Raw genomic sequence first — 26529 nt, forward strand, 5'->3', positions numbered from 1 at the left:
GGAGGAGGTCCCAAAATTATAATTTATTATCAATAAATGTTTGATTTGTATACCAATTTTATATTAGTATATGTAATTGGAGTTATAAAAATTTCTCAGGCTAAAAGAAGTTGTGAGTGAAATTTAAGAAGCCAGAGCTTCTTAAACAGTCCACATATGCAAATTATATAACAGTGGAGTTTATAAAAAATACATCTTTATCTGTAATTTGGGAGTTTCATCACGAAACTCAGAAATGAACAGATGAAAAAGTCTGTATGGAATAGATGATTAGGCAGATCATAACTTCACCAAATTATTGTTTATGGATTTTTATTTTGTAGTAGTAGTTTCTATTTGTACTGGCAAGTAAAATCAGGAAGCCCAAGAAGACTTTAACGCTGATAATGTCAATAAAACAAAAAGTTGGAGAACCACTATCCTGAAGTTAGGTGATAATGGATTTTTTTTAATCCATGAATTTAATCAGATATTCTAAAAAAAAAGGAGTGAAACCCCATCTCATTCATTTAAAAACTATTTAAGGCCCACTGTGTACAGATCACATAATTGAAAAGGTTCCTTTGGAGGTGGGAGGGGTTTTGGAGGAAGGAAAGGCAATTGGGTTGAATGACTTCCCAAAGGTCATACAGCTTTTTAGTGTTAAGTATCTGAGGCCAGATTTGAATTCATGTATTCTTGGCTCCCAGGCCAGTATTCTAACCCCCTGAGCCATCTAGCTGCACTTCTCAAGGTTTACATTTTTAAAGCACTGAAAGTGTTTTGTTTTGTTTTTTTTTTTTGGTGAATAAGTCATTCTGATTATTATAAATATTCAAAATAACTATAAAAGAAGAGAGATGTTCTCCACATCTGGAAAAAGAACTTATAGAAATATTTAGAGAATAATTTTACACACACACACACACATACACACACACACTCCTATTTCTTTTTAATAGAGCCATCTCTAAGGCATGGGGGTAGGGAGACAAGAATAAAAAGAGGGGAGGGAAAGAAAAAAAGGAATTTACATAATTGTACATAATAGATTTTCGACTTCATGTGTAATTTTATAGTGTTATGAAAATGCTTGTTTTATTCCATAAACTTAAAACAAAATAAAAACAGCAATTAGAATGGTTAGGACAACTAGCATCAATGTTTAACAATAAGAAAATTGTGACTTTAATTGTGATTGCCTTGCCCAATGTCATGTAGGTAATAAGAAAGCAAGAAAGAGATTGAATCCAGCTTCTCTAGTTTCATCTCATATTCTTTTTTCCCATACCTCACAACTCTACTCTGTGAGACTTACTCTCTGCTAAGGCACAGTAGTTGAATTTAGTGACTGTCTATGTGGTGTGATTTAGGTTCTGCCTGCCAAAAAATCTCTTTCTTCCCAGCTGTCATAGCAACTGAAATTTCCACTATTAGAGTGATATTTTTCAGAGAATTCAGAAGGCCCTTGTTGAAATACATTGATATTATCAGGGAGGAGGATAGATTAGCCCCCTGGTAACTATTATATTCTCACTCATACAGTGGAAAAGAGTGCTGGATTTAGAGTCTAATCACCTAGGTTCAAATCTTTCTTTGCTACTTAATATTTGTGTAATGTTGGATAAATAACAGCCTCTGTAAGCCTCATTTTCTAATAGACAAAATGAAGAGGGTGGACTAAATGATGTAAATGTTAGATAATGTTAAGGAGAGAGAATTCTACAGTATAGGCTGATTGATACCACTATGAGGATGGAACAGTTAAGTTACTGCTAGGAAGAGGAAGGAGGATTCAGGAAGTTCTAATGCTGGAACCTGAGATGAGGCAGTAGGTAGTGCAGTAGATAGAATGCTGGGCTAACGTGCAAGGAGAAAGAAATTCAGATATGACCTCAGACACTTTACAAGCTATGTGATTCTGCCAAATCATTTAGTCTTTTAGCCTCAGTTTCCTGGAGTGTAACCACCAACCAACACCAGCCCTGAAGTCAGGAGGACCTGAGTTCAAATCTGATCTCAAACATTTAATCTTCCTGGTTGTGTGACCCTGGGCAAAGTCTCTTTACTCCAATTGCCTCAGCAAAACACACACACACGCACACACACACACACTCACACACGCACACACACACCACCTACCTCCTAGGATTGTTGGGAGTATGAATAAAATAACATTTTTAAATGCTTAACCTAGTATTTGACATATAGTATTTACTTAATAAATGCTTGTTACCTTTCCTTCCTTCTGCTCCTGTTGTTGAGGTGTGAGAAATGAGGGTTGAGAGATCCCCTGATAGCAATAGGATCCCCTGGCTCGGCAGGCTTTGCGAAAGAATTTGCAAACCCCAATGAATACAGGCTCAAGGTTTGTGGTAAAAATGGGTTTATTACACTAAGAGAACAGCTCTCTCAGTGGGCAAAATCCTGTTAGGATTATTTGCAAAAGTTTGGGCATACAACGTTTCAATTTATGGAGTTTCTTTGCTGCCCAAGCTAGGGAGCAATTTGAGGGACTAATTTTCAATCCAATAGAGATCACTGACTGTGCCCAGGCCAAGATCTCTAATTGAATTGAATGAGATTACTTTAACTGGGAATTTCCCATATGAACAAGAGGTAGGGCCCCTCCCAGAGTCCTGGAGGGTTTGAGATCCAGGACAACCCTTCCCCCAATGATTCCTTTCCAGTCCTTCCCCCCCAAGAAAAGATCAGGGGGATAGTTTACATCACTATTCCTTCTCTTTTCCTAAAAAAGTGAGCGGGGATGATTAAGCGGTAGGTCCACCGAAGAACTCACTTTGTAATTGTACTTTGTTCTGTTGCCATAGGACCCACTCTGTTCTATTATATGTATGTGATTTGCTGAGAAAATCATATATATCCTTTCTTCCAAAAGGTCCAATGGTGAAATGTAGCCAATGCAGTCACTCCATGGTCTCACCATGAAAAGCCTTGTTGTGCCACAGTTCTCTTTAATTGTCCTGACTCAGTTTCCCTAATTGGTTCTGTCTCTGTTTCCCTAAATTGTTCTACCTCAGTTCTGACTCAATCCCCTTAGTTGTAAACCCCCCTCTGGTTCATTAAGACTGAGGACCATTTGCTCTAAGGTTATAAACTGTCATTGTGAGACTCAAGATGAGGGGGAAATCAGACTTCCTGATGCCTAACTCCTTCTGCCCTCAGAATTTATGACACTACCTATGGTGTTCTCTTCTTTTTCTAAAATATGATGGTTCTCTGGGGGCAAGTTTCTTGGGGGGCTTCTGGAGGCAGCCTTACTTTCGGTTCAGATCAATAATCACCTCAAACGAAGCCAGGTGTTAAAGGTTCAGATCCTTTTATTGTCTCTTCCAAAATAGCCCGGTTAGTTTTCTTAGAGGCCTATCTCTCTCCTTGGTTCCAAGAGCTCTTGCAGCTTGTATTTTGTCACCTCCAGCTCCCTCTGAATCTCCAATTCTGAATCTCCCGACTGAATTCTGGCTCTATCAATCTCCCTAACTGACTTACTTCTGACTCCTCCACTGACTGACTTCACTGATTCTAAGAGCTTCTTATATATGATCTCTTAAAGGTGTGAACCCAAAGGTTGACTCCTCCTCTGAGAGAGTGGGATTGTGGGAGGTGTAAATTTGTGAATCTCCCAGACTTGTGAACTAATGTGTGAGCTAATGTGTGAACTCTCAAAGGTGTAAATGTAAGTATTGTTTCTATCAATTCCAGTGAGTTAACACTTTGTAAGGATTCTAGCAACTATCCCTCTAAATATTCCAAAAGATAAGACTATCTGGGATACCTCATTGATATCTTTACTTCTGTTTATTCAGACATCCTGACTCTGGCTTCTAGTTTCTCCCCATCCTGCTAGGACCAAATTTATGGTCCTAAAACTTCCCATTCTCAATGTTCTGACTCTGCCCCTGCCTTGGTCTACCCCTGTAGCTGAGCCATGTGGCTATATATGTCATTGAGAACTCACATTCACCACTGGATACTTTGAGATGAGAATCCTGTCCAGTCAATTATACTCTCCAATTAATAAAATATTAAAAACTCTCTAATCTCTATCTTGCCTCAGTTTTTCCGGCATTAAGCCTTGCCTTCCTTCCTTATAATATTCAGCATCATTGAATCATAAATTTACAATTGTAAAGCACCTTAGAAGAACTTTACTTCATCTTTCTTATTGCACAAATGAGGAAGGCAGAAAGCAGGAAAGTTCAGTCCTTTGACATAGGTCTCACAGATACTCAGTGACAGAGGCACTGAACCAAGCTTTCCAGAAATATTAGGCTCTAAGATCATTTTATCCTGATTTTTTTTTACATTCATTAACAATCACTAATGAGGATAAGGATGTGAAATATCTGTACATGGTGAAACGTCTAGTAGAATTAGATTTGAAATACTGCCAAAAAAAATGAGAGGTGACCTGTAATTCTGCAGTCCTAGATAAAACAATAATCATAGACTATAAAAGAGAATGATTTCCTTGATTGAAGCAAAAAAAATGTCTCCTCTATGGATGGTGATGTGTACAATTACATTCTTGGAGTTTTTTTTTAATTTATTTTCTGAGCCCTGGGTTTCATATGGTGTGAAAATAGAAATCAGTCCATTGGAAGTAAAACAAGGTACACATAGAATATGTACTTAAGAAAAACAAGAATTAGAAAGAAAAGATCTTTATCTAATTTGTGGAGAGAAGGAAAGTTTGTTTCTATCAAATCAATGGATACAAAAAGAGTGAGGCGGCTATACAATAACCCTATCATATATAAAATAAAGGAAACAGAATCTTTTTGAAATTAATTCATTATTAATAGCTAATATTTCTATAGTGCTTTAAGATTTGCAAAGCACTTTACAATCTCCCTTTTGTCCTCACAGCAGACTTGCTATTATCCCCATTTTATGGATAAAGAAACAATGACTCAGGCTGGCAACCAATAAACATTTATTAAGCTCCTAATATATTCCAGGGTTACATGGTTAGTTTTTGAGGCAAAACTCAGACTTAAGCCTTTCTGAATCCATCTACTCTCTTCTTTATACCAACCACATGGATTATCTTATTAAAAAAAAAACCTGATGGTCAGAATCTATAAGAAAATCACACCAATTTTCAAGAATAGTAACTGGTATTCATCATTCAAAGATATTAATAAATGCATGAGTTCTTTTTTGGCACTTAATAGTATTTTTTCCAATTATGTGTATATTAGATTTGTATGAAAGAAGAACCGCAACAAAAGGGAAAAACCACAAGAAAGAAAGAAAGAAAGAAAAATTTTTTAAAGTTTAGGTAAAAAGATTATTCTTAGATCTGCTTTCAGACTCCTTAGTTCTCTTTCTGGGTGGCATTTCCAGGTCTTGTAGAATTTCCTTGAATCACTGAAATGTGTTTGTCCTTTAAGGAAGGAATATAAATTCTTAATGATACTTTATTTCTTTTTTATTTTTTTTATGTTGCAATTCAAGCTACTTTTAGCTTATTAGAAAAGGAGGTTTAAAATTAACATGTGAATCCTCACTCAATCGAGCACAGTGCTCCACACATAGTAGGTATATAATAAACATTTCAATTTGAATTGATGTGGAATATATATTATTGGTAAAGTTACAAAGGAATGCAGTTGTCTTGAAGTATATCTCTGGACTCTGAGGGTTACAAAAATCATAATACCTTTAGCTATGCTATTTCCTTCTCACGCCTATAATATAATATTACAAGAAGAAAAAAACTATTAAAAATATTCATAGAAAATTTATTTTTAAAAGTGAAACAAAATGATAGCAACAACCAAACAGGATACAGCCTGTATAACAATGAAAGAATGCATAAATTGTGGAATATTAATGCATTATTAAAAATGACAAATAAGAATACAAAGAAAGATGGAAATACATATGTAGTGATTCAGATAAAATAAAGCACAATGAACATTTATTCTGATTCTAATAATGTGAAAAGTATCATCTAAAATCTAATAAGAACCTAGAAATAGAGATGAGAAAAGTACTCATGCAAGTAAGATTATTATTTTGTTCAATAGTTTATATGTATGTTTGTATGTGTGTATTTTTAACTTTTTATTTCTCATAGATACCTTTGACAAACTGGTGGAGCCTGTGGACCCCTTCTAATAGTTATGTTTTCTTGCCTACAAAGGAAAATAAAAATGTAATTCTTCATCAGAGTCAAATACTAATACTGGTTCATAAAATTAAGCTTATTTTTGTGTAAGAAATTTTTTTTCATTCCCTCTTATTCTCCCCCCAGTGAAATAGGTAAAAGAAATAAAAATCATCATAACAGTCATACACAGTTAAGCAAAACAGATTTATATGTTTGCTATCAACTGACGTAAACAAACACTTATTAAGTATCTGTATTATGCTAGGCACTGTTCTAAGTACTGGGAATAAAGAGAAAGTCTGCTCTCCCAAAAAATAATATTCTCTGCTCTAGATTGAAAGATCAAAAAAAGAACTATATACAAATACGTAAATGTGTTTGTGTAGCATAAGTTGGAGATAATTTCAAAGTTACTAGGTTTATTAAGTTACTAACATCAAAGAAGACTAGGGAAGATAAGGAAGACTTCTTGCAGAAGGTGGGACTATAGCTGAGAATGAAGGGAATCCAAGAAAGCTTTGAGACAGACAGAAGGGAAACTGTTCCAAGTATGAAGGGCAGCTACTGAAAATGTTCATTTGGGAAATGGAGAATTGTGTGATAGAGATAACAAAGAGGCAAGTTACATTAAGTCACTGAGTTAGTTAGGGGATGCAGGATATAAGGTATAAGAATAATGGAAAGGTAAGAAAGTGCCAACATATGAAGGGCTTTAAAAGTCATAATTTTATATGATCTTGGTATAAGTGGGGAGCAGTGAAATTGCTTAAATGTGGGGTGTGAAGAAAGCAGTAATATGATTATATTTGCTCTTTAGGAAGATCAGTTGACAGCTGAATAAAGGCTAGATGAAAAAATTATCCAAACAATATGCCTCACTCAGTTGGTGATGGTTCTTGTTGATAACAGAAAAAAGTATATTTTTAAAATGTTTTGCCCAGCTCTGTATGTGGTATCAGGGGGGCTACAGAAATATGATTAAATGTGGTCCCTATATTTAAGGAATAAACTTCCAGATAATGGAGGAGAAAAAGCTAATGTACTTGAAGCCAACAGCAAATAGTATAAAATTAAGTGTTAAAATATATAACTACATTTGGTAGGTGGTCAACCAAAGAAGAATGCTAATTATCAATTAGCAATGATGCAAATTTCTAATAAAAAGAGAGATGCCAGTGCAAAAATTTTGAGATTTTATTTCACTGTGAAAGGAAATCAGTATGAAAAGAGCAGTGTTGGGGAAATCAGTGAAAGATAAGTGCAGAAGAATACTTGAATTCTTTCTGATCTCATTTAACCGTCATGTGCAGAAAGTTACAAATGATGAACATATTTCAAAATTTTTAAACAGTTCATCTTATTATCTGTCAGTGCTGCTTCTTACAGAACAGTTGGACTGATAAAATAACAACAATCATAGTAATAGTGATGATAATGATAAGATGCTTTGGCAAGTTCTACAATGTTTATGTTTTTCAATGAAGTTTTACAAATTGATAAGTCAAATTAACCAGTGAAGTTTGTATATATGGAATAAAAGAAATGAAGAAAAGTAAATGAGGAGAAAAATGACTTTACTGAGCAATGTAGTAAGATATTAAGTAGAGAATATTTAATTGCTTTTATTATGAATGGCCAACATTATAATGTAATGAAAGAAATATTCAGATCCTTCATGAAGCTATTTGTTCTTCATTCTACTTTAGCTGTCCATTATTGTGGGTGAACTTGTTAACGCAATTATATGCAGAGACTCAAAGCTGATTAATATGAACCAAACTGCTGAGGCCTTCTAAACAGCAATTAGGATTTAGAGGCTTTTACATAGCTACAGAAAAATCATTATCTCTATTTTATGGTTTAAATCATTTTCATATAACTAAAAACTATAAGGAAATGATAATTGCTTTTAAAAATAAATTTTATTAATGTCTTTTTTATATCATTATATTTTTCCCCCAGTATCTTTCCTTCTCCTCCCAAACAATATTCCCATGGAACATGTATTTTTTTAAAACCAAAAAGGGAAAAGTAGATTAAAAAAAAAAACGTAACTGTTGAGTACATTGAAGAAGTCTGAGAATGTATTCAGAGTACAACTTTTGTTTACTTCCCACCTGTGCAAAGCCATGGATGGAATAGAAGTGTCTTTCTAGCTCTTCTTTCAATCCATGCTTGAAAGTAAGCATTGTTATAATTGAGGACTAGTACTGTTTGTGATATTTTTGAGAACTAGTTGTTGTCAGATAAAATGACATTATAAAAAAATCATATTAAGATGGGATCTAAGATATTGCCAAGAAAATCACATGTATTGCAGCTGGAAAGTAATTGAGGTAAGAGTGGGAGTGAGATAAAATTAAATAAATTTGTCCATTTCTAGAAACAGGTCAGCACATGTTTATTCCTTGATTTCAGACAATTGAATTATTATTTCTTACAAGAGCAGAGAGGCTTTTTGGAATTTAATTTCAAAATGTTCTTATGGTTGAGGAGGTAAGGAATTAAAAAGAGAAATGGAATTGGATTAACAAAAGATGATTTGAGGTTTAAACTCTACCCTTGCCCAACTATTGGATCTTGAGCACATCTTCACCTTTCTTAATTTGTTTTCTTTCTTTTTTAATTTTATTATATCTTTTTTTATTTCAAAACATATACATGGGTAATTTTTCAACATTAACCCTTGCAAAACCTTCTGTTTAAAATTTCTCCCCCTTCCCCCAATCCTCTCCCCTAGTTGGCAGGTAGTCCAATACATGTTAAATATGTTAAAAAAATATATGTTAAATCCAATATATGTATACATATTTATGCAATTATCTTGCTGCACAAGAAAAATCAGATCTAGAAAGAAAAAAAAAAAACCTGAGAAGGAAATCAACAATGCAAGCAAACAATAACAGAATGAAAATGCTATGTTATGGTCCACACTCAGTTCCCATAGTCCTCTCACTGGGTGTAGATGGCTCTCTTCATCACTGAACAATTGGAACTGGTTTGAATCATGTCATTGTTGAAGAGAGCCATGTCCATCAGAACTGATCATCATATAATCATGTTGGTGTCTATAATGATCTCTTACTTCTGCTCACTTTACTTAGCTTCAATTCATGCTTTTCTGAAATCATCCTGTTTGTCATTTCTTAGAGAACAATAATATTCCATAACATTCATATACCATAATTTATTTAGCCATTCTCCAATTGAGTTTCCAGCTTCTTGCCACTACAAAGAGGGCTGCCACAAATATTTTTGCACATGTGGGTCCCTTTCCCTTGTTTAATATCTCTTTGGGATATAAGCCCAGTAGTAACACTGCTAGGTCAAAGGGTATGCACAGTCTGATAACTTTTTGAGAATAGTTCCAAATTGCTCTCCAGAATGATTGGATCCATTCACAGTTCCACCAATAATGTAATCAGTGTCCCAGTTTTCCCATATCCCCTCCAAAATTTGTCATTATTTTTGCCTGTCATCTTAGCCAATCTGACAGGTATGTAGTAGTATCTCAGTGGTATCTTAATTTGCATTCCTCTGATCAGTAGTGATTGGAGCACCTTTTTATATGACTAGAAATAGTTTCAATTTCTTCATCAATTACTTTTTCTGCATCTATTGAGATGATCATATGGTTCTTGTTAATTTGATTATTGTTATAGTTAATTATGTTAATAATTTTCCTAATATTAAACCAGCCCTACATTCCTGGTATAAATCCTACTGGTCATGGTGTATATTCACAAATTCTGTTTTCCTGAGAGTTATTTACCTTTTCCATTTCACAAATTCTGTTTTTCAGGGAATTGTTTTCTTTTTCCATTCTATAAAATATATCTTTTAATGAGTTATATGCCTTTTCCAAATCCTCTTGCAAAATTTTCATTTTCTTTCCCCGTTTTTCTTCTAGTTCTCTTTTAAGATCCTTTTTAATTTCTTCTAGGAGAGCCTTGTGTGATGGGGCTTCATCTGGAGATGATCTACTTTTAGTCTCTTCAGGGATTAAAATCTGTTCTTCCCCTTCACCATAGAAACTATCTATAGTCAGAGTTCTCTTTGCCTTTTTACTAATTTTTTTTTTAAGTTGGGATCTGCTTTTAGGGCAAAGGAAGTTTTCCAAGCTTCCTCTACACGTGGCATAGCTGCACTAAGTCCATGCTGATTCACTCCCGTTGCTGGCCAAGTTCCCTAAGACTCTGGAGCTTCAGAGTTCACTCTTTACCTTTTGTGTTTGTGTTGCATGTTTTATAATTTCTCTGCTGATCTACTGGCTTACAGCCAAAGCAGAGTAGCCTACACTGCTGTAGAATCCTCCCCCTGTATCCTCCAATATTCAGAGTCTGCACCTCCCTGTGAAATCCAAACCAGGTCTATACAACCTGTGCCAGTGTCTGTGCATGACCTGCTTGCGATTGGCCACCTCCCTCCATGCCTGTCCAAAACAGACCTTTTCTGGTGATCTTTGAAATTATCTTTGGCTGGTAATTTGTTGCACTCCCAATATTCATGGATTCTGCCAGTCCAGAACTAATTCAGAGGCTGGATTTGATAATTAGCTGAGGGTTGTGGGAGAAAATCAGAAAGAAGTGTGTGTCCTCTCCACCATCTTGGCTCCACCTCTTAATTTGTTTTCTTACATAGTCTCTACCATTCTATCATTTTATGAACTTATGGATCCCAGGACTGCTATTTCTTTTGATGGTCTCACTTTTTTCTGCAATGGCAAGATGAACTGTGTATATAACTTACAAAATTACATGAAATTTTAATGAGCAATGTTTGCTAGTTAACCTATGTCTTTCCTTCTCAAATTATTATTCACATACTTCTGTTTATGTGTTATTTACTCCTAATCAGATCTACCATAGCACTTATACATAGTCAATGCTTATTGTTGAATTGGTTCATCCATTATTTCTAATCCATTTCCGTCTTTTGATGTAATTAGTTGTAATTGTGATGTAATTTAAGAAATTATTGTAAAATTTTGAATCCTGCCAAATACTATAAAATGTTGAGTATCAGTAATTACTAGCATAGTAAATTATATAATTATATTTGACAGATTTCTAGTTTGGGCCACATCAGCAACTACTATTTTTCCCTTATAGGAATTATTAAAGTTGATTAGTAGATTTCAAAACTGGGTGTTAATCTGTTTGATCAATTTAACCTAGGGATATCCCTCCCTTCCTCTTCCCAAGCTTCAACTCCAAATTTCTAGCCATTGTAATTGGCATCTCTACTTGGATGCATTATAAACACTTCAAACTTTAAATATTCCAAAATGAACTTATTCTCTTCTCCCTTAGATTTTCTTCCTCCCTACTTTCCTGTTTTTCTTGATGGAACAACCATTTCCCCACCAGGGTTCACACCTCAGTTTTAAGATCTTTGACTTTTCTCTCTCCCTCATTCCCCATCTCCAATCTTGTCAATATTTCTCATATTTATGCCCATTCATACTGCCACCACCTTTCAAGCTCTGTTTACCTAACAGCTGCCCTATCTTAATAGTCTTCTCCCTGATATTCCTGCCTATCTTGTCTATCCCTGTTCTGCCCTCTACATTGCAGCCAAAGTCATCTTCCCAATATACAGATATTATAATGTCTTTGCCTTAACTGGAGACCTTAAGTCACTTAATCTCGATCGCCTCCCAATAAATAAATAAATCTTACACAAAGCAAAATTTAAAAATTAAGTAAAGACCACTGACTGAGATGTTGAAATCCATTCACTCAAATCTTGGCTGTACCATTTACTACTTGTATAATCAAAGTCAGGTCCTTTAATCTATCTGAGTTTGTTTCCTTCTGTTTGAAATGGGATTAATAATTACAGTACTATTTTTCTCATGTGGGTTTTTATGGAAGCCAAATTGAGATAATATATGTAAATTTGTATTATTTAAAAATAAATTATTATTATCAATAATACTTTCCTTAGAACCAGGAAGATCTTGATTCAAGTCCTTCCTGACCCATACCTTAATCAAGTCACTAAATCCCTCAGCGTCCCCTGGCAATTCTTTCTAGGTGAATGTAGAGTTACTTACATATATATTCGTGGAAGATATTTCCACATGGAAAATACTGACATACCAATGAAGTCACAGGGACAAAAAAGAAAATCTGTAATATTAAAACATACACATTGGATCCTAGAGTTAGTGCTTATTACGTGTATTAATCTCAAGCTTTTATAGTTGAGGAAACTAAGACCAAGAGACATTGTGACATGCCAAAGTCACACAAGTAATAAGTGACTGAGTTAAAATTGAAATGCAGACCCTCTGGCTTCAAATCCAGCTGATTTTGAGGAAAAAACCCAACCTGCTCTCCATTTTGAGCAGCAGTATTCTCCAAGATCCCTAAGCTGTTAAGGGGGCAGGAAGATTGACTTCAGACAGTTACTATGCCCTTTCTCCTTCGCTTCCTGTCTCTGCTCACCAAAAAAGCAATAACAAAAATGAGGGGCTCTCTCCTGTGAAGCAGAGAATAAATGACCACTTCTCAGGACACTTTTGAAAGACTAATGAGTCTTGCCATAGACAAAGCCCCTAAATTCTGTTAGTTGTTTTGTTAAATGTGTCTTTGGGGTCACAAAAGGAACAAATAAAAAGATTTACAAATCTACCAGTACTAACATAAAAATAGCTGGAGACATTATTTGATGCTCTGTTAAATAAAGTAGGCTTACTATAAAATCTAACACTAGATTTAACTGGAGTTCCCCAGGGTTCAATGAACTTAGATCCATAATTATTTGGTGTGTGTGTGTGTGTGTGTGTGTGTGTAACTAAATGCAGAAGAAATAAGCCCTTATGTTTTGTTATAGGCACTATTTGACTGTTTCATGGGCCTAGAGTTCCTAATTTGCCACTTGTCACCAATATGCCTCCTTTGTCCCAGGTAGGAGTGAAAAATTGGTGGAAGAAACAATACCAAGAAAACAAGAGCTTGCTGACCAGGCGAAGAGAGGGAAATGTAACAATTTAAGTTCATCAGCACTTGTTAAATATTTACTGTGTGTAGAGCACTTTTTCTCTAATGACTAGGCCAGATACAGAGTGTAAATCAGACATAGGCCTTACCTTTTTGGAGCTTATACTCTAATAGGAGTATATGAAATACAAGTCACTTATGTAAAATAGAGTAGAAAAATCTCAGTCCTATTCAGGGGGTTGAAGAAGGAAGATCCAACCAAGAAACACTTCACAGAGGAAGTGGTACTTTACCCGGTTTAGGAAAAATGGGTAGCAATTCATCTGGCAGAGATAATGAAGGAGAAACGACATTCCAGCCATAAGAAATGGAATGGACAAAGGCAAGAGGTCAGAAAAGCAGGATGTGTGTACCAGGAAAATCCAAGAGTATAGTTTAGCTGGAGAACAAAGTATATAGAAATGCAATTGTAAGAAGAAATGTTGAAAAGATAGGGTAGAGCCAGGTTATGAAGCATATGAAGCATCTTCTTTAAATGCCCCATTAAGGAGTTTAGACCTGAGATCCTTTCCAGTCCTAAATTTCTCTAAATTCCTGATTCCATAAATAATAGGGGACAACTGAAAGATTTGGAGCAGAGAAAATATATAAGTGGCCTAATGCAGTAGTGCTACCAAGGGTGAAAAACTAAGAGTGTGATGAAGATTTGGGGAGGGGGGTAAGCAAGTAATTACAGGCAGCTGCCTCTAGAACAACTCATATAGGAAGAAGACAGCAACGAGGGACAATTTTTAGATGATTTTCTACAGATGCTGGTGTTTTTAATGTGAGAAGATTCCTTTCTCTATGGCACAAAAGTATATATGATGTCAAATAGCGGCTGTTATAATGGAGGCTCTAAGCCTTTCAGAAGATAGTAAACTTTTTCTCTATCTCACGACTGATTTTAACTCAGTTCAAACCCGATCTTCTGCAGGAACACATTTTGGTTCCCTCCCATCACAATCACCACCATTGCAAATGACTTCCTTGTGCATTTACCTCTCATATGTCTTGTATGTATGTCTTTTAGCAGTTGCTTCCCTTTGGAATACAAATTGCTTCAGGACAAGGTTTGTTTTTCTCTCTAAGACTTAGCCCAACACCTGGAACATTGTAATGCTTCATAAATGCTGGTTGATTACCTGTATCCATAGGAGATACATAGTACTGTTTATTGTAACTTTTTGTATTATACTTATGTTTCTTAAAGCTAAAGGATAGTTTTCCAAATGAAACCCTTTAGTCTTGGGGCAGGTAAGTGGTGCCAGAGTATACAGAGTGCCAAGTTTGGAATAAGGAAGCCTCATGTCCCTGAGTTCAGATTTAGCCTCATTCACTTCCTAACTGTGTGACTTTAGGCAATTCACTTAATCCTGTTTGTCTCAGCTTCCTCATCTGTAAAAGGAGCTGGAGAAGGAAATAGCAAACCTTTCTAGCATCTTGGTCAAGAAAATCCCAAATGGGCTCACAAGTGAAATTACCCAACAAACTAGACTTAAACTCTATGAGAATAGGAAACAGGTAATCTTTGCATCTTCTTCCTTCTCATTCCCCCATGCCTGCTATAATGTCCTGCTCAGAGTAAGCACTTAATATATGTTTGTTGAATTAAATTGAATTGTTGAAAGACAGGAAGAAAAGTCGTCAGTGCCTTATTTTGGTACCAGCATCCAAATTTTCAGCTTTTCTCACATTGTGTGAATTTATTAAAATATTGAGTTTCATATATTGTTTTGGAGGTTCCTCCTGGCAGGAAACAATTTTAGCTTTCACAACTGGAATATATTCTATTCAGATAGGTATTCAGATTTATTCATCTAGCTTAGTTTACACCTAAGAAAGAGATTTTATTGGGGGGTGGTCTATAAACATTTTTCTCTCCAAGAATTTTTCTGTTATCATAAATATTTAAGAACACTTAGTAGCTGATCCCTATAGTTACTCAGCTCCAAATATATGTACAAATTCAGCCTTTTCTAAAGCCTATGGCTTAATGGATAGAGAACCCATTGGGAAGCCAAGATTTGTGTTTGAGTCCCTTTGATATCTACTGGCTGTGTGATCCTCTCCATGTTCTAGACAAGTCTAAAATTATAAATTGCAGAGATGATTACCTGCTTTAGCAGAGCACATTTTTTTATCGGGGAGGGCCCCATATATGAAATCATAGATTTCATTCCTATCCACAGGAGTCCTCCAACTACAGCCCACAGGCCAGATGCGGCATCTGAGGATGAATATCCCCTTCACCCAGGGCTATGAAGTCTTTATTTAAAGGCACACAAAACAAAGTTTTTGTTTTTACTATAGTGCGGCCCTCCAACAGTCTGAAGGACAGTGAACTGGCCCCCTATTTAAAAAGTTTGAGGACCCCTGCCCTATAAACATCTTAAATTTATTTTTTTTAATCAAAGCACCTGCTTACGAAGCAATATGTTTTGTTGCTAACTCTTTTGACACAAAAAACAGAATAATTTCCTTCCTTCTTAGACTTCTGCTCTTTTTCTCTCTGCAGAGGCTACACACCTGCACTCCTGGAATAGTGTTGCTGCAAGGTTTACCTGCTGCTTAGTAAAGACTGTTGGACACTAGGAACAAAGTTAGGTTGCTGGAGATTTTGTCCCTGGGAATCTTGTTTCAATCAATCAACAATGGTTAGGAAGGAACACTTTCCAAACCTAGGAAGTGGATTAAGTGGAACACTTGATCTACATGCATGGTTAACTTTGAGGCACTGTGGGGCACCGAAAAAGCACACTATAGTTGGGAAAACAAGACAATTACATGAAGGAAAAATTAGAGAACCTTCTTGGTAAAAGATCAAGTACTGAACTGTGTGATATAGACAGTATGTGCTACAACATTTCAGAGAAGGCTCTGTAAGATGTATCTATTGGCATGTGGGAGGCAGAACTGAATTGCAGACTTTGGGTTTGGGGAGGATTTTATTAAGGGAGAAGAAAGAAAGGGGGCAGAATAGAAGATGAAAGGAGGGCACCCATCCAGCTAAAGCTAGTGGGAACTAGCACTTATTAAGCACCTAATGGGTGTCAGGAGTGGTCAGGAATGAGAATAGATAAGAGGCTGGGAGAACAGGGTGGAAAAGTTTAAGTGCTAAGAAAATGAGTTGAATTTTATCCCTTGATCTGATTCATATTTATTTAAAGAACAGTGATTATATCCATCATGATGTCAGGGTTGGAAAGACCTATTAAATTGGGAATCAGGAAAAGAGTAAACTAGATATATAAACTTCCACATGAAGCTAAAGTATGACCATAAAACACAGCAAGTGCTTAATAAGTGGTCATTGAATTAAATCACATTATAAAATATCTTTTTTTAGTTTTTGAAAAGCAGAGTAATGTAATGAAAATAGTGCTGGACTTAGAATGACCTTGTTTCAAATTCTTCCTCTACCTCATGGTAACTATGTACCCATAGGGAACTTATCCAAATTCAATGAGCTTTCCTCCTGCGACAATGAGAATGTTTATACCTGTTATTCCTACCTTACAGAATGTGAGGATAGTATATGTCTATGATGATAGTATAGATGATATATAAAATAATATATACAAAATTTTTTTTAGATCTTAAAGTATGAGTGTGTACCTTTTAATAGTTTTAGTCCTATTACTAAAGATTATTTCCTCCCTATATGACTGAATAAATTGTGTCCATTCTCTGGGGTGATTTTTTTCATCTACAAAGTAGAAGAATTGAATTGTCTGGCTTCTTAAGTTTCCTCCCAGCTATAAATCTGATCCATGATCCAGAAAGAACAAACTGCTTCAGCTTCTTGACTCTGAGCATCAGAGTTTTGCTTCTTGCCATTGAACATTTATTAGTATAATAGTGTTTATCCCTTTAGTGCCAGTGAACACGCATCACACACCAAATTAGGTTTGCCATATCCAGACAACTTTATTGACTTCAATTCACAACCCATTGGCCTTCATGGTCTTATTGACCAATAATGTTTGACCAGTGCATTATTTAACTGCACCCATGGTTCCTGAATCAACCTCAAGTGATCTGCCACTAAGTATCATAGAGATAAAACAAAGGGTCAAGGGAGGTTATAATACCTCAAATGTTATTTCCAAATAAGTTTGGAAACCAAGATAATGTTGATTTTTTTCCCATTATGAAATGAAACTCAATATCATATATTGATGTTTTATTTTTATTTCCTGTACACCTATTTTCCACTGTAATTTTTCTACCCCTCCCAGAGGTTGACTTTATTAAAAAGAAAAAAAAAACTTCAGCACAATTTACTAATATATAAACCAAGTCCAACATAGTATTCTATACTTGTAACACTCTACCACCTCTTCTGAGATGGGATGGAAGTATAGTCCCACAACTAGTTTGCAGGACTAAGTGGGATTATAGTAGTTTCACAGTTTCATTCCTCCTTCCCTCCCTTCCTTCCTCCTTCCCTTTCTTCCTTTCTTCCTTTCTCTTCCTCCCTCTTTTAATCCCTCCTTTCTTTCCTCCCTCCCTCCCTCCTTCCCTCCCTTCCCTCCTTCCCTCCCTCCCTTCCTTCCTTCCTTCCCTTCCTTCCTTTCTTCCTTCCTTTCTTCCTTCTTTCCTTCCTTCCATCTTTCCATTTTTATTTGTAATCACAATATTGTTTTTCCTTATTCTTTTTATTTCATATAAGCTTTCTCATATTCTCTGTATTTTTTATATTCATTACTTTTTTCTCACAATACAGTAAATTCCATTATATTTATGAACCACAGCTTTTTTAGCCATTCTTTATGGTTCTTTCTAATTCTTTGCTGTTACTGCTGCTAACACTGAAACAACTACCAAAAAATATTACTATAAATATAAAACACTTTTATTTTTTATCTTTCCCCTCATTCAGGTATATGCATATCAGTGAAGCCTTGGAGTTAAAGAGAATGGACATTTTAGTTATTCTTTAGCATAATTCCAAATTTTTTTCCATAATAGATAAACCAATTTACAGTTCTACCTACAGTACATGAGTATGGCTACTAGGCCTTGTATTTTGCTCTTAGGAAATGCTTTACTAAGTGCTTTTTCTTTTGCTCGTCCTTTGAAAAAGGCAAAATTTACCTTTGTTCCACCTGTTCTTTTGGTGCTTTATTACCGTTTTTCTGTACCTCTTCAAAAACCCAATAAAAATTAAAATGCTCTTTTTCCTTCTTAGAAACTAAGGTATCAATATATATTCTTATGACTTATCTTCTGATAGCTCCTCCTCAGTCAGCCATTTCAAACTGTTTACTATCTCTTAATTTTTATCCTTTCTTAATAGTTTCTTCTGCTTATCATTACTGAACTTACCATGGTTTCTTTCTTCTTGTCTGATTCAAAGATTCTTCTTCATATTCTATGCAACCATAACTTCTTGCTTAGTTTCTGAATTACTTCTTACCCTTGACCTCTAGTACCTTTGTACTCTCTGATACATAGGAACTGAGAATTGGTCGGGATGCCATAGGTGATAGTATTAACATAGCATAGAACCCTCCATGTATACAATCCCTAATAATGGTGATCTAGCCACTGCTTTAAGGTTATTAAGTGCTAATGCTGCCTTTACCCTGTTGACTAGCAAATGGTTTTGAGCACTTTTCATATTTGACCTAGTTCTGAGCCAAAGTAAAATTTTCTTTTTATTCCCTTTTTTCCTATTTTAAACTGGCTTAAAGCAAGATTTATTCTTTCCTCTGTCAGAGCTTGGTGGGATTAATATTCTATTTTCAGGGACTGGTCAGTTCTCTCAAGCTACTGGTCAAAGGAGAACAGGGACCATCTGGTTGGTATATTTCTCTACCCATATGCTAACTAATGACCCTAGATCTTTCTTCTCTGCTGCACACATTTTTTTGTATGTACAGCATCTGTTCCTTTCTGGGCAGTCTTTTTATGATGATGATGATTAGGTTCATAATATCTTCTGCAATGTGCTTGAAAATAGATCAGATTAATACATATTAAATAGATGCATTCCACTGATAAAATTAGCATATGCCCAGGACATTAAAGGATTCACACAGTTAACCTTATTGTTGAATTTCAGAGAAATAGCTTCTCAGGTAAAAGCAAGTTATTTCTCCTACATCGAAATCATCTCTTCCCCACCCTTGATCTATCACTTCCTTTCAGCTCTTCTGAGAAGCTTTCCTTGATTGTAAGAACTATATTCTGATAATTATCAGCCCTTTACTTGAAGTTTCTTAGGGCAGACAGAGCAGTTCATTCTGTAGTTCTTAAAACCTGTTAATATTGTATAGTTCAAAAATCTATAATATGAGAGTAGAGTAAAGAGAATTTGTCATCTAGTTAAGAAAAAAATTTGTTTCTAGGGACTTGCCCTCAGATTTAGGATTCAGACAAATATTTTAATTTTAAGGGGGAAAAGGGAAGGATAGCATATTTTGGAGAAAAAAATTATTTCCTCACAAAATTTCACTATACTTGGATATACATACTGGCTATTAGTTTACTAGATGTTTCTAAAGACCTCATCTTGATCTAAATCCTATTATCCTGTGTTACTGCAGTCCATTATTTATCAAAATCAGGGCTAGGCCTAAATTAAGATGCTTCAAAGGTTTAGAGAAGGGAATCTGGATTCACTAGAAAACTTCAAAAATGTCATGAACCACAACTGACTGGGTATTTCCCAAGCCATATATTAGTGAAATAAAGGACCAAAGTCCTGATGGCCATATATAAATTTTAAATATATCTCATATGTCTTTAACAAAATCTTTAGAAAAAATATATGATAGAACAAGCTCAAAGGCACTTTGTTAGAGACCTCTTGGGTTGACAAATCAGGCAGTGTAACATGCAGCTTCTAGATGGTGGTGGCTTATTCCCCAAGGAAGAGGCAAAGGTGAAAAACTCTCACTCCCTGGCCAAGAAGAGCACATTAGCAACCTTGTGACCCTTGCTGCCTCCAGTGAGCAGCAAAGAGGTGGATGTTACAGTCTGATGAAAAATCTGAGAATCATCTGAGACTTCTGCTGATACTAGTCCTGTCATATTACTTTTTTATAGCTTTTTATTTGCAAGATATATGCATGGGTAATTTTTCAGCATTGACAATTGCAAAAGCTTTTGTTCCAACTTTTCCCCTCCTTTCCCCCACCCCTTCACCCAGATGGCAGGTTGATCAACACATGTTAAATATGTTGAAGTATAAGTTAAATACAATATATGTATACATGCTCATACAGTTATTTTGCTGTACAAAAAGAATCAGACTTTGAAATAGTATACGATTAGCCTGTGAAGGAAATAAAAAAAATGCAGGCAGACAAAAAATAGAGGGATTGGGAATTCTATGTAGTAGTTCATATTCATCTCCCATAGTTCTTTCACTGGGTGTAGCTGGTTCAATTCATTACTGCTCTATTGGAACAGATTTGGTTCATCTCATTGTTGAAGAGGGCTAAGTCCATCAGAATTGATCATCATATAGTATTGTTGTTGAAGTATACAATGATCTCCTGGTCCTGCTCATTTCACTCAGCATCAGTTCATGTAAGTTTCTCCAGGTCTTTCTGAAATCATCCTGCTGATCATTTCTTACAGAACAATAATATTCCATAATATTCATATACCACAATTAATTCAGCCATTTTCCAGTTGATAGACATCCATTCAGTTTCCAGTTTCTGGCTACTACAAAGAGGTCTGCCACAAACATTCTTGCACATACAGGTCCCTTTCCCTTATTTAAGATTTCTTTGGGATATAAGTCCAGTAGTAACACTGCTGGATCAAAGGGTATGCACAGTTTGATAACTTTTTGAGCATAGTTCCAAATCTGGCATATTACTTTGAATAAAAAAAATTTCTCCCTCCCTGTCATTAACTGACTAAACAATATAACCTTTGAAATAGAGTGGAGATCTACATCATCTACCAAAAGTGGGAAGTTCATGAATCCCACTGCCCACACTTGAACAGAAGCCAATAAAGGGAAATTTAGAAAGAATAAACAAATGTGGTGCATGCAGCAGTACCAAAGATGAAGTATTTCAAACAGATTATCTGGGACATGAATAAATTGGGTAAAATGGAGTTCAATCCAGTACAGTAGCCACAGTTAACTGAAAAGTTGCTAAAATATAAGCAAAAAAATTTCATGGAAAATTTTAACACATTCTCTGATTCTCCAAAAAGGAAAATCCAAATATCTACAAAGGACTTCAAAAATGAGAGGTAAAATATAAGCAGAAGAAGGCCAAGCTCAGCCAATACTTCAGTGCTATAAAGAATACTCAACATCCCATTTTGCCTCATGCTCCTTCTAACATCCTGACCTAAGACATCTTGTTGCCTGATGATAACCACCCTTTATTCTCAAAAAACCTCTGCCTAAGGACCTCCTACCAGGGCAATCTATACTTCCTCCTCTTGGAAATGGTGTTCCTCTTTTGCCTGACAGAAAACCTTCTGGCTTACCTCCTGAGCCACCTCCTCCCCAAGTTCTGAAGAAGTATGGCCATAAAATGGGCTTTGCCTTGGAGCTTGCTCCAAATTGATGACAAGAGGATATTTTATATAGTCCAGAACTTGCTCATCATGATCAGAATGATGATGCTTCCAGCACCAGCAAAGCAGGTTATCATGAACACATGGATAAAGATAAGCATGATGACAGCAGTAATGGCAGTGACACTGATAGTTCAGATGCTGCTGAAGGAGAGAAGTTCGTGCATCTTGACAATGAAGAGAGAGAGAACAATGAAGACAAAGTCAGGTTTCAGTGTACAATTTGCTGATATTCCTCGAAAATTAAGAGAGAAAAAGAAAAACATAAAGGAATTAACACCTCTTCAAGTTATGATGCTTAGAATTTCAAATCAGGAAATTCCTGAAGAAGGGCCAGAAGTTTAGGAATTTTCAGAAGAGGAGGAGAAGGGGGAGGAAGAGGAGAGAAGATTCTGATGACTTTGAGTCAGAGCATACTGCACAGCAGCATCACAAAGAAGAATCTCTTTCTGATGGGGCATAATGATCTCCTGCTTCCCAATAACAGCAACCACTTCCACAAATTCTTCCTCCTTCCCAAATCTATCTCCCTCTTGGACTACCAACTAATCCACCATTATCACCATCTGGGCCACCCACTGGCCTTCCCCCTGGTCCATCTCCAAGAGCTCCTCCATTCTTAAGACCAACTGGAATGCTAAGACTTTGAGGGCCTTTACCCCAACTTTTACCTTCTGACCTATCCTCCACCAGGAAAACCTCTAGGTCCTCCACCAGGTCCACATCCTGGTCTTCCTCCTCTATGAGGACTACCACTAAGGCTACCATCTGCAGCCCCTCCAGATATTCCTCCACCCCATTCTAGTGTGATGTGTCCATCTTTGGTTTTTCTAGTTGCACCTGTTACATGTGGGTTTTTCCCACTAGCTCCTTTGCCAAATCTTGTGATTTAAGTGTTCCACCAAATTTAATCTAGACTCCCAAAGTGGGTGATACCAGGATAGCCACTATTGAGAAGAAAGCCACAGCAACTATCAGTGCCAAGCCACAGATCACCAATCCTAAAGCAGAAATTGCCAGATTTGAATGTTCAATAAGAAAACAGAAAAGCTATTGAAAGTCAGAAGAGGTTTCTATTATGCCCCTTGCCAAAGCAGTCCTTAAATCTGTCCCCTTTGCACCAGTTTCAATACAAACCAAGAATTATGTAGATGAAGTTTTCATGAAAGAGATGGAAGGATCGTGACAGACTATGAGGACAGGAAAAGTTTTAATCCCACAAATTCATGTTAAAAAAAAAAAACATCTACTAGCTCATGATGTTTTTAAATAGCATTCTAGAAGATTAAAAAAAGGAAAAGGACCTATATGTACAAAATATTTATAGCAGCTCCATTCTCAGGGCAAAGAATTAGGCATTAAGAGAATGCTCATCAATTGAGGAATGGCTGAATAAATTGTGGGAAGATCAGCTGTGAATGACTGCTATTCTCAGCAATACAGTGATCCACAAGTACTCTAAAGGACTTAGGATGAAAAAAAAAATGCTATCTAACTATCCATAAAGAACTGATTGTGTGTGAATACAGATTGAAGCATACTTTGGTTTTCTTCTTTTTTTCTTGAGAGTTTTTTTGAGGGGGAGAGATTTATGTCTTCTTTCGCAATATGACTTTTATGGTAATGTTTTGCATAACTTCACATGTGTCTTCTCAATGGGTGTGGGAGTAGGGAAGAAAGGAAATCAAAGTTTTAAAAACAAATGTAAAAAAATGTTTTACATGTACCTGGAGGAAAATAAAAATATTAAATTAAAAAATAATATCATCCTATAAAGTGATGTTCCTTGTACTTCTGTGATTTTGACAAATTTATCTAACAGTTCAATAATCTATCCCATAGTTGAGTAGCAAAAAGACTTTGAAATCAGAGGATCTGCATCCAGATCCTGGTTCTATGACATATCATTATTATTATTATTATTTATTATTATTATTATTGCCGAGGCAATTGGGGTAAAGTGACTTGCCCAGGGTCACATAACTAGGAAGTGTTAAGTGTCTGAGGCCAGATTTGAACTCAGGTCCTCCTGATTCAGGGTTGGTGCTCTATCCACTGTGCCACCTAGCTGCCCCAACATATTTCTTTTGTTGCTTCATCTCTCATTTACTAATCTCTGTGATGTGGAAATTGAATTAAATGATCTTTCAGCTCTAAATCTTATTTTCTTATATTTATTATTATCATTAACAATGATCCTCTCAGATCTAGCTAAAAAATCAGCTAATAAAAATAAATGATATTTCCATAGTTTTACAACTTCTTGACTATTGAAGTGCCGCCAGTATGGCACCTCTACTAGGCAAGTACTGATGATGTGGTAGTATCAGGATCTCTTTGTCTCTTCTCTTACCTCAGAAGTTAATAGTGATTTTACTTTTTCCTCAACATACTGGAAACTAGTGAGCCTCTCAAAGGTTCTGCTTCCCCTAATGAAAATTGACACTGAGGTCAATTGATAGTGGTTATTATATTATCTTTTTGTTAGTATAAAGGAATGAACAGAGGTACCAGTGACAAGTTGGAAGAGAAAAATTTTGTAGGAAGGCACTCTTTCTAGTAACATTTAAACAGTTCATTAAATGTTTACTAAGTATATGTTGTGTCTGAGATGCTGTTGTGGGCACTGGAAAAAAAGACAAAAAATAAGAGATTAGCCTTAATGTGAAGCTTATTATCTACTGAAGGAAACATCCCATCAGATTATAGCACATGAACAAACAACAGTCTGCCTGTGTGTAGGACTAACTCCACATAGTTTTCTTGTCATTGTAAGTTAATGAAGTCTACAAATAGGATTCCTTTCATTGTTCTCTGATGAATGGAAAAATGAAATTTCTGAGGTCTTCTGATAGAAACTTGTCTAATTTTTCTATCGTTCTCCACTTTTAACAAAATTTCTACCCTTCCTTCATCTCCTGTCTAAAAACAGATTTTCACATTTCATAGTTTCCAAAGAAATATCCTTATTCTATGATGAACACAAATCAAAAAGTAATTTGCTTGGTGAAATGGCCCATACTATCCTCTACTCTTCATCCTTTTCTAAAGGAATTTATCAATTAAAGTGCCAAGAATGTATACTTTGGGAGCAGATGGCCTTGTTGTTTAATGGGAGCCCAAAACAAACATGACTAAAGTTGAATTCATGCTATTAAGTAGGAATAAAGCTTTTAGCAGTCACAGCAGTCATTTGTCTTCTGTCTTAATGCTGTCTTAACTTCTATCTATTTTGTTTTCTTATACTTAGAAGAATAGCATACCAGAAGAAATTGTGTTTGGAGATAAAATCAGGAGCAGAACTAGGGAGAAACAAGAAAAAAAGTTACCAAGAAAAATAAATATCTCTTGCTGTTCAGCCACTTTTCAATCATGTCCAACTCTTCATAATCCCATTTGGGGTTTTATTGACAGAGATACTGGAATGGTTTGCCATTTCCTTCTTCAATTCATTTTACAGATGAGGAAAGGACAAACTGGGTTAAGTGATTTGTCCAGGATCACACAGTCAGTAAATGTCTGAGGCTGAATTGAGGAATTGAGTCTTCTTGACTATAGGTCCATTTCTCTTATCTGCTATGCCACCTAGTTGCCCCTATTCCAGCATGATTATGATAAAGCTTATAGGGACTTTGGAGAACAACTAGTGCAAGATTTTGTTTTATAAATAGGGAAATCTATTTTAATGGGCTTTCTCCAAGATGATCTAAGTAAATGGCAGAGCAGGGATTTGAAACCATGTCATGATTTCAGATTTAGTTGATGTTGAAGAGCTTTTAATGTTGGCTGAACTAATCTTGTACTTAGAAAAGCTAACTGTCTGAATTGTGTAATTTAATGAATGAATCAGATCTCTAGTTGCCACAAAATAATCTTCCTTCCATAAATTTATGTGCCATCAGAAGGTGGTAGTTCATCCTTTCTCTGTATAGATGAAGAGTAGGAAGGAACATAAAAGTGGTAACTCTAACTGCCCTGGTCGGTTAAGAGCATTGATGGTGACCTGACTTTAAAGAATGAGATGGCAAGGATAAAGGCAAATATTTTGGGGGGAAAAGCACCTTTTGGGTGCAGGAAGGATCCCAAAGACAAAACATGATACTTTTCAATGAGGTCAATCTTAAATAAGATGATAGAATTTTTCTGTTTTAAAGCTTTTTATGAGTCTACTAGATAAAGGGATTAAAACCTAGAAGAGACCATTAAAAATTTAATCCAGCCTCCCTCCTCTTATAAATGAAAAATTGGAAAACAAAAGCAGAAAATTAGTTCAATAGTTGTCTGAATAAAATGTACCAGATGACTGTTTAAGGCATCTTCCATTCTTATTAGACATCAAACCAATATAAATATCACATAGAAATATGCCTTTAAAAGTTTTCTATCACAGGAGTAGCACATTTTACCCTTTGTAGTGAAGCAAAACATGTACTGAATTGGAACAGGAAAATTGACAGATTTGCAATTTAATCTAGGAAGAAAAATGTGAAATTATGTCAAGTAGAAAGAGAATCAGTTAGAAATAGAATTATAGAATGAACCAACTGAAAAGGACCTTAGGAATCACAAAATTAAGAGTTGTTAATGACCTTCAAGGACAGAGACTCAACCACATCTTTTATATAAATGAAGGAACCCAAAGTTACTTTACTTACCCAAAGTTGCATAGATGAAAAGTAGTAGAGCAAAGATTTAAAGCTGTGTTCTCCAAGTACAAAGCCTCTACTCTTTTCAGTACACCGAGCTTTTGTATCCCTTCAGCAAGGCCAAACACTCCATTATTTACATGAAGAAACTGAGGCTCAGAGGTGAAATGATTTGCCACATATAAGTCAACAAGTATTAAGTACCTTGTGTGTGTCCAGC

The 26529-nt window shown here is 35.7% G+C and overlaps 1 protein-coding gene and 1 pseudogene across 5 annotated transcripts in view; both read left to right on the top strand.

Moving 5' to 3' along the window:
• Positions 1-26529, top strand: part of DPP6 (dipeptidyl peptidase like 6) — a 1318691-nt gene that overhangs the window by 915030 nt on the left and 377132 nt on the right. The window lies entirely within an intron of this gene.
• LOC111721147 lies at positions 20991-22972 on the top strand (annotated as a pseudogene).

The sequence above is a fragment of the Sarcophilus harrisii genome, chromosome 5 (genome assembly GCF_902635505.1).
Source record: "Sarcophilus harrisii chromosome 5, mSarHar1.11, whole genome shotgun sequence".
NCBI classification, from domain to species: Eukaryota; Metazoa; Chordata; class Mammalia; order Dasyuromorphia; family Dasyuridae; genus Sarcophilus; species Sarcophilus harrisii.